We start from the raw sequence: 7,540 nt of genomic DNA, 5'->3' as shown, positions 1-7,540 counted from the left end.
CCCTTATTATCTCAGTTCCTATTAGAGCTAGAGGGCTAATTTTTTTTATGCAAGTCCCCTGTTTGATAATGAATTTCCGACCTTTTATAAGTCTAAGTCAATTTTCGCTTCCTTCACCCTTTTATTTAACAACCTTTGTTTTTAGGTCCTTTTTTACTTAAAAATTTCAAACGGCTGTAATTTTTTATTTTTAAAGCTAGAAGAAATTTTTTTTGCAGAAAATGTTTATTTTTGTGTAAATTTTACATTAGAAATATCAAAATATAAATTTCAGCGGCCGCAGCTGTACTTGGCAGCTGCCAGCCGCCGCAGTCGGCGGTCGGCGGGAAAACGGCGGCGGATCTTCATGAAATTTTAATACGTTATGTAGACATGTAAGAAAAGCTTAAGTTTAAAATTTGAAGTCTCTAAGTCAAAAATTGCGGCCACATGAGCCTTTTAAAGATTTCTGGAGACCTGGAGGATCAGGACCTGCAGGATCATACCTGGAACCTGAAAGTTACTTGAACACCTGTATTTCATATAATGATGTACTACTAGAGGATTTTTTAGTATTTTGGTATGATAAAATGCTTTGTTTTAGTCAAAAAAATATTTTTGCTCTTTACCTGGATGACCCTGCCAGGTTTGCTGGCATCCTGTGCCCGCCAGGATGGAGATATTCAAAAAATTCCAACTCTCAGTTATGTGTCATACCCATACTTAAAAAGTCAAGCAGTTTGGGCTCTTTATCTTTCACACACAGAAAATGAGATAGAAAAAACCGGAAGGGGGGGCGTTCAACGCCTCCCCCCCCGACCGTTAAGGGTTAACAAGGGAAAAAGACAACATCCATAATTAGTGAAGCTCTTAGGTTTAAAAGAATACAAATAAAGAAAATAGCAAGTGTAATATACAGATGCAAAGATATATTAATCAGAGCGAGATGGGACAATGGACTGTTTATTACAGTAGTCCCCATAGTTTAATATAGCAATTTGTTATTCGTTGCCTTAACTACTTAGGGGACTTGTTGCGATTTTTGTTTGGTTGGATTATTAAATTAAGTGCCCAACGTTTCAACCATTAACTGAAACTTACAGAAGGGTTATCCATGTATCATATTTGGGAATGTAAATCAATTTAGCGGTCATTGTCTTATCCCTTTAGATCCCTGAATAGTAATTAACAATGATCAATGGTTCTTTTTTTTCTATGTAGCTTCTCATTGGTTCTTGGAAGTTTTATAACTTTTTTTGGGAGGGTACCTCCACCATCCTAGGAGAAATCACCCCCTAAAAAAGGACCCCATTTCACACACAAAAAAATAACTTTTTCTTTTTAAGTCTAAAATAAAAATCTAGTTGTAGAATTCAACCACTTCTTCCCCTCTCAAGTGCCCCTCAAGGCCTCTAGGGGCGTAGCTGCTAGTACCAAATAAATATATTCTGTAATATTTTTATACAGACGGATAAACAAACAGACATACTCTGATTGTAGAGTTTCTGTGTATATATGTATCTTTATAATAAAGTAACAGGTTCTATGTGAGTCTTTGTGCACCAAGGGATCTCACTAACCACTGAACCAATATGGTTCTCCTTTACATGGTAGCTTCTTATATGTCCTGGTAAGGTTTATTACTATTTTGGGGAAGGGTACCATCACTATCCCAAGAGAATTAACTCTCAAAAATAAATGTTTTTATCTTTTTCATTAAAAAAACTGTAATTGTGAGGGGGGGTTCGTCTTCCACCCCAACCTAAGGGCCCCTATATGCCTCTAGAGTCGTAGCCGCTGCTAGTAGATTATCAATTAATATAAAGTAGTAAAGTTTTTTTATCTGAATCTCAAAATTAGGCAATTAATTATGAATAAAAAAATCACGCAACCTTTCTTTTTAAAAAATTCAATCTTTAAAGTTAATTAATGTGAAAAGTATAAGTTTAAATGAAAAAAAGTCTTTAGTAAGTGCTATTTATTTTTGATGATAAAGATTTTGCAAAAGACGTTTTATTGCTATGTTGATCAGAAATATGTTAGAATTTGTTGTTAGGTTTTTTCTACAAATCTTTATATTGAAAGTCTAAATTTGAAAATTGTGATTTTTTTAAAGCTTATAGTATTTATATAAGTTGTTTGTATCTTTTTGTGAAAAAAAATATTGAAAATTATTTTTTGTTTGTTTTTTATTAAAGATTTTCATATTTTTTTAAATTTTTTTTCAGAACTTAAAATTGAAAAAAAAACAAAAGACCCCGCTGAAATATTTTGTAACCACCTGGAATCATCTAGGATTTATGTCTATTTTCACCCTACATAGGTCCCAGGGCTCGGCACTTACTTTTGTCTTGATTCAATTGTAGCCCACAGTGATAACAGTACAACATTTGTACCTAATGTAGACATCAAATTATCTTTATCTCAATTTCTGAGAAAATTAACATGTATAATGTATATAAGTTGTTAATAAATTTCAAAAATTGCAGTTAAGAAGCATTGAATTGGGATACTGTGGGTGGTATTGTGGAATAAACACACTGACTTACCTTCCCCCCCCCCCCCCTCCCCAAAAAGTTGTCGATTTCCCTCAATGTGTCTTGTTAGGCACAGGTTCCACCCCCCCCCCTCACCCTTATTTTGAAATAAATTGAAAGTAAATTGTCTAGGTAAGGTTAGATTTAATTCTATTCTATTCGAATAAAAACACTACCCCTATCAATACTATGTAACTGGGAAAAAAATTTAAAATAACTAAAGACAAAATGCAAAACCCTTAAAAATTACCCTGGCTAGCATAGGAGTAAGGATTTCCATAGCCTTACGGGGCTATAAAGGAGAATGTAAAAATTAGTCAAACCTAACTTCTAGGCTAGCTTTATATGATTTTGTCCAATGTAAAAAATTAAATACTTTCAGGGATAATGAGAAAAAATTAAAACATCTGCAAAAAGTTTTTATTTTATTTTGGATTTTAGATAAAGAAAATTTATGATATAAATATTAAAATTTTGAAAAAGATTAATGTTTTGACCATACATAGTTATTTATCACATCGTATTATAGACAGCTTTCCGCGGCTTGTAAAATAAAAAAAAATATTGGATGAATTGCAGTTTTGTTGGCCTTGAAGGGGCCGATAGCCAGTTCCAACAAATGATTATGATTTTTATTTTTTCATTCGTGGAATATTGTCTGTCTATAATTCGATACTATGTAGGGGGACAAAGTGACTCAAAAATTAGCCACGTGACGTCATAAGAATGAGGGAGGTTAGAGGAGAAGTGGGGGAAAGAAAACCAAGAAAAAAAGAGATGGATAATCCCTCATTTTTATGACGTCACGTGAATGATTTTTGAGACACTTTGTCCCCATAACATACAATTCATAATTTTTCAGTATGGTTTAGAACCGGCTATGATCCAGCGGATACTGATTGGTTTCAAATACATAATTTTCAAGAAAGTGTCTGTAATTTAAGAGATCATAAAAGATTCAAAAGTTAAAAGCTGTAACTGCATTAAAGATGTTATGCTTTATAAAAGCTGCGTGGCATAGTGCTAGTGCAGTTGCCGAGCCTTATGTATGGGTATGCTTTTTCCATGTTATTGAAATTTCTGATAAATGGACATATTCTACTAAAAATATTCTTTTCAGGCATAATAGTTAATTTATCTTAACTTGGAAAATATGTTTTTTTTAAAGGAGAAAAAAAATTATAGGTAAAAAGAACAATATATTGTAATTTATTTTGGTTTAATTTTTTGCATAGTGAGTAATAAGATATTTTATCTTAATCATTTGCTGAATTGAGATATTTAAAAAGCTTAAATAATGTTGCCAATAAAAAGAAAGTTATAGTTACAGAGAGGGAGAGGAAATTGGGTTGTAAATTACTCTGGTGCCCAAATTCTCATATTCAATAGCTTTGAGTACTTTCAAAAAATCTTGATAATTTGACTCAAGCTAGTAGTGTTTAAACTTTTCATGAAATCTACAACTGAATTAATTTTATTTACCATCATTGTACATCAATTCATTGTCTTATCCCTTGAGATCCCTGGTAAAAAAAACTTTCCTGGACAATCATGAAGCTTCATTGTCAAGGAGAACTGTATTGGTTAACTAGTTAGTGAGATCTTTCTCTACACACAAACAGACCTCCTGGTACTATTATTTAAGAATTAAATATAAAAATATTGCTAATCTTTGACATAACAGCAGTGTACAGTACGACCTCTCTCTACACCAAGCACAATGTCTCAATCTTGTGCTGCTCAGAATAATACAGGAATTTATACAAAATTTGTTTTTAATAAAAGATTAAACAATCAATATGGTTTTAAAACAAGGATGTCTTCATTCACAAAAGTGAATCGGAAAAACAAACTTTGACACTTGCTATGAAAAGTATTTTTACAAATACCTGTTAATCTGTCTCACAAATGCTTGAACACAGTTTGTATTAAACACATTTATCAGTTTCGAAAAAAAAATTTTAGGTTAGGTTTTTTTTTGTTTTGAGGTGATTTTTTACACAGACCAAGAAATGATGTAGAAAAATGTTGTAGAAAACAGTACATTGAGGAGAAGTGGCGGGAAGGATTGGCACATGATGGCACAGAACAATCATATGGCACATAGCACCACAGATATTAGACACTCATTAGGTAACTGTTATGAAAGATTAGCACATGATAGCACATAACAATCATATGGCACATAGCACCACAGATATTAGATACTTATAAGGTAACTATTATCAAAGATTGGCACATAATAATCATATGGCACATAGCGCTAAAGATATAAGACACTCATTAGGTAACTATTATGAAATATTGGCACATGATGGCACATAAAAATCATATGGCACATAGCGCTAAAGATATAAGACACTCATTAGGTAACTATTATGAAATATTGGCACATGATGGCACATAAAAATCATATGGCACATAGCACCACAGATATTAGACACTCATTAGGTAACTATAATGAAAGATTAGCACATGATGGCACATAACAATCATATGGCACATAGCTCAACAGATATTAGACATTCATCAGGTAACTATTATGAAAGATTGGCTCAAATATTCAAAAATAGTTATTTATCGCATCTTATAATAGACAACTTTCTGCGGATATTAAGTTAAAAAATTATAAGATTAAAACCAGTTTCCAGTCTTATCCTCTAACATGTAAAAACTTTATCTCACCCTATTATATCTTATTTTAAAAAAAATGAATAATTGAGTGTAGTACTCCTTTCTAAAGGCTAAGGGCTAAGCCACTAAAATAATTTTTATTATCTAGAGATGGAAACCGAGTTGAATTCTCCCGTGTCCAAGTATTGTCCGTCAGTGCCTAACTTACATCACCCCCACCACCATAACAACTATCACGCAGCCCTCACCCCCATGCAGTCAACCCTCACTGTCGAGTCTATAATGCTGTTGCCAGCTGACTTGTCAGCTGATTTGGTGCCACATGGAAAATCAGGGAAAAGGGAGTTGGTATCAGCAAAATTAAATTGTATTCATGCTTAAGTAAGAAGCACTGGAAAGTGTCATGAATGACGTCATTTAAATAAGTCTAAATCCATCTTTTTTTTGGGCTGTCCTTTCCCAATTCTCCTCTTATCCCTCCTTTTTAGACGTATTTTTATGTCGTCACATATGACAATTCCAGCGCTTCTTCTGTATAAGTAATTCAACTTATATTGATTAATCAGGAATAGGACAATGTGATAAAAAATAATCTTAAACCTAATATTTTATGAAAATCCCCCAACAATTTTGAGGTACCAAAGTCATAAAATATAAAATCAGGTTTTTGGGAAAGTTTTTTCTATAGTTTATTTTCGCCAACTGTGACCTATTGATAAGGCAATGGACAATAAATTGCTATCCCAATGATAATAAACAAATTAACTCTGTTGTAAATTAAAATTGTTTGTTGAAAAGTTTTGAATATACTAGTTTGAACTAACTTAAGGGTTAAGGGTTATATAATTGTAATCGGATTGTAAATGTTAGAAACAACCATAAAAAATTTAAAAAGTGAATTTCATGGTTTTGAAAGGATTAATCTCTAATAAAATCAAAACCTTTTCCTCTAAAAATCATATTTTTAACAATGAATAATCGTAAATCTGATACCAATGTAATAAACTTTAAAGAAAGACCATCTAATGGTTCTGCAAAAGAATTTCCAACTGCGTTAATTGTCCCTGCAACTAGACACATTCATGCACAAGGAATCTTTAACAATTATTCAAATACATTTGGCGGATTTTTAAAACATTTCAACGGTCAATTTTCTGGATTTTACATAAGTTACTGATGCATATAATGATATAACTAACAGCTTTGCATTTTTAAAAGCCAAGGCATTCTACATTTAAGGTACGTCTGTAAAGGATAGCCCTTAACGTAAATTTAATCATTTTAGTATTGTCCAATCGATTTCAAACTTGCCATGATGTTACGATGCTGTAAGAATTGGTGCAAAAAATATGACGTAACAAAAAAAATTAGCCAATGAGAGGCCGTTATTGACCAATGGCGGCAATGGTAGTGGCCGCCATTGGTCAATAACGGCCTCTCATTGGCTAATTTTTTTTGTAACGTCATATTTTTTGCACCAATTCTCACAGCATCTGATGTTACCTGTAAGAGTTTGAGAAAAATTTTGAAAAAGTAGCAACTCTAACACAAAGTGGGAGGGAGGTTGTGTTAAAATTCCGTAAAGGTGCGAGTTTGTAGGCTTAAAAACAGTAGTAGAAGGATAATATTCGATAAATATGTGCATTTCCTTTTGAAAAGAACTATAGACAAAAATTTTAAAAGCTAAGCTTTTCTATAATTAGGGTAGGTCCGTACGTACGTCTGTCTGGGATAGAAAGCTTTTTTCCGTTAATTTAGGCATGATAGAATTGTCCAATCGATTTCAAACTTTGCATGGTGATTCCTGTAGTAGGTAGGTACGATTTAGAAAGCGTAGCAACTCTATAATCATTACCAGAATGCCCGTACGTCCGTTTTAAACATGTTGATTTTTCTACTTTTTCAACAACAAATTTTCATCCGTTTGATCTGATTTTTAGTATATTGATTTCTGGGACAACAAAGTACAATATTATAAGCAAAGCAACTCTATAATCAAGTCCTAAAAATGCAAGTATGTCCAAAAATATTATCCTGTATCAAGCAGTTTTTCAACAAATTTACTTACAATTTTGCTTCGACTCTTATATTTGTATATACTGATTATTCAGTTCTGACACTATACAAGTGTTAATGTCCGTTTGTCCTTCCGTTTCAGAGTGTCGCTTTTATGAATGTTGTCATCCTTGTTTTTTAAAAGTTAACATAAATTTTATCATTTTACTAATGTTTATAAGCCTCAAAACTCACACCTTTACCTCCCCCTTTATAAATAATATTTAATATTAAATGCGTAGTTACTCTTGTTCATAATGTTTATTTGACTGACTTTTTAATTTGCTATGCTTCGCATTTATAAATGTTATCATCCTTGTTTTATATCATTCTAG

The 7,540-nt window shown here is 32.4% G+C and overlaps 1 long non-coding RNA gene across 1 annotated transcript; it reads left to right on the top strand.

Moving 5' to 3' along the window:
• Nucleotides 1-4,543: 4,543 nt before the first annotated feature.
• On the top strand, nucleotides 4,544-5,531 carry LOC145335225 (uncharacterized). The gene is made up of 2 exons (XR_013885182.1): nucleotides 4,544-4,649; nucleotides 5,299-5,531. It is a non-coding gene; the product is annotated as an uncharacterized LOC145335225 (long non-coding RNA).
• Nucleotides 5,532-7,540: the final 2,009 nt, after the last annotated feature.

This window comes from Acartia tonsa, chromosome 13 (genome assembly GCF_053477335.1).
Source record: "Acartia tonsa isolate MP-2025a chromosome 13, ASM5347733v1, whole genome shotgun sequence".
In the NCBI taxonomy this organism is placed as follows: domain Eukaryota; kingdom Metazoa; phylum Arthropoda; class Copepoda; order Calanoida; family Acartiidae; genus Acartia; species Acartia tonsa.
This window is presented reverse-complemented; position numbering and strand designations above follow the sequence as displayed.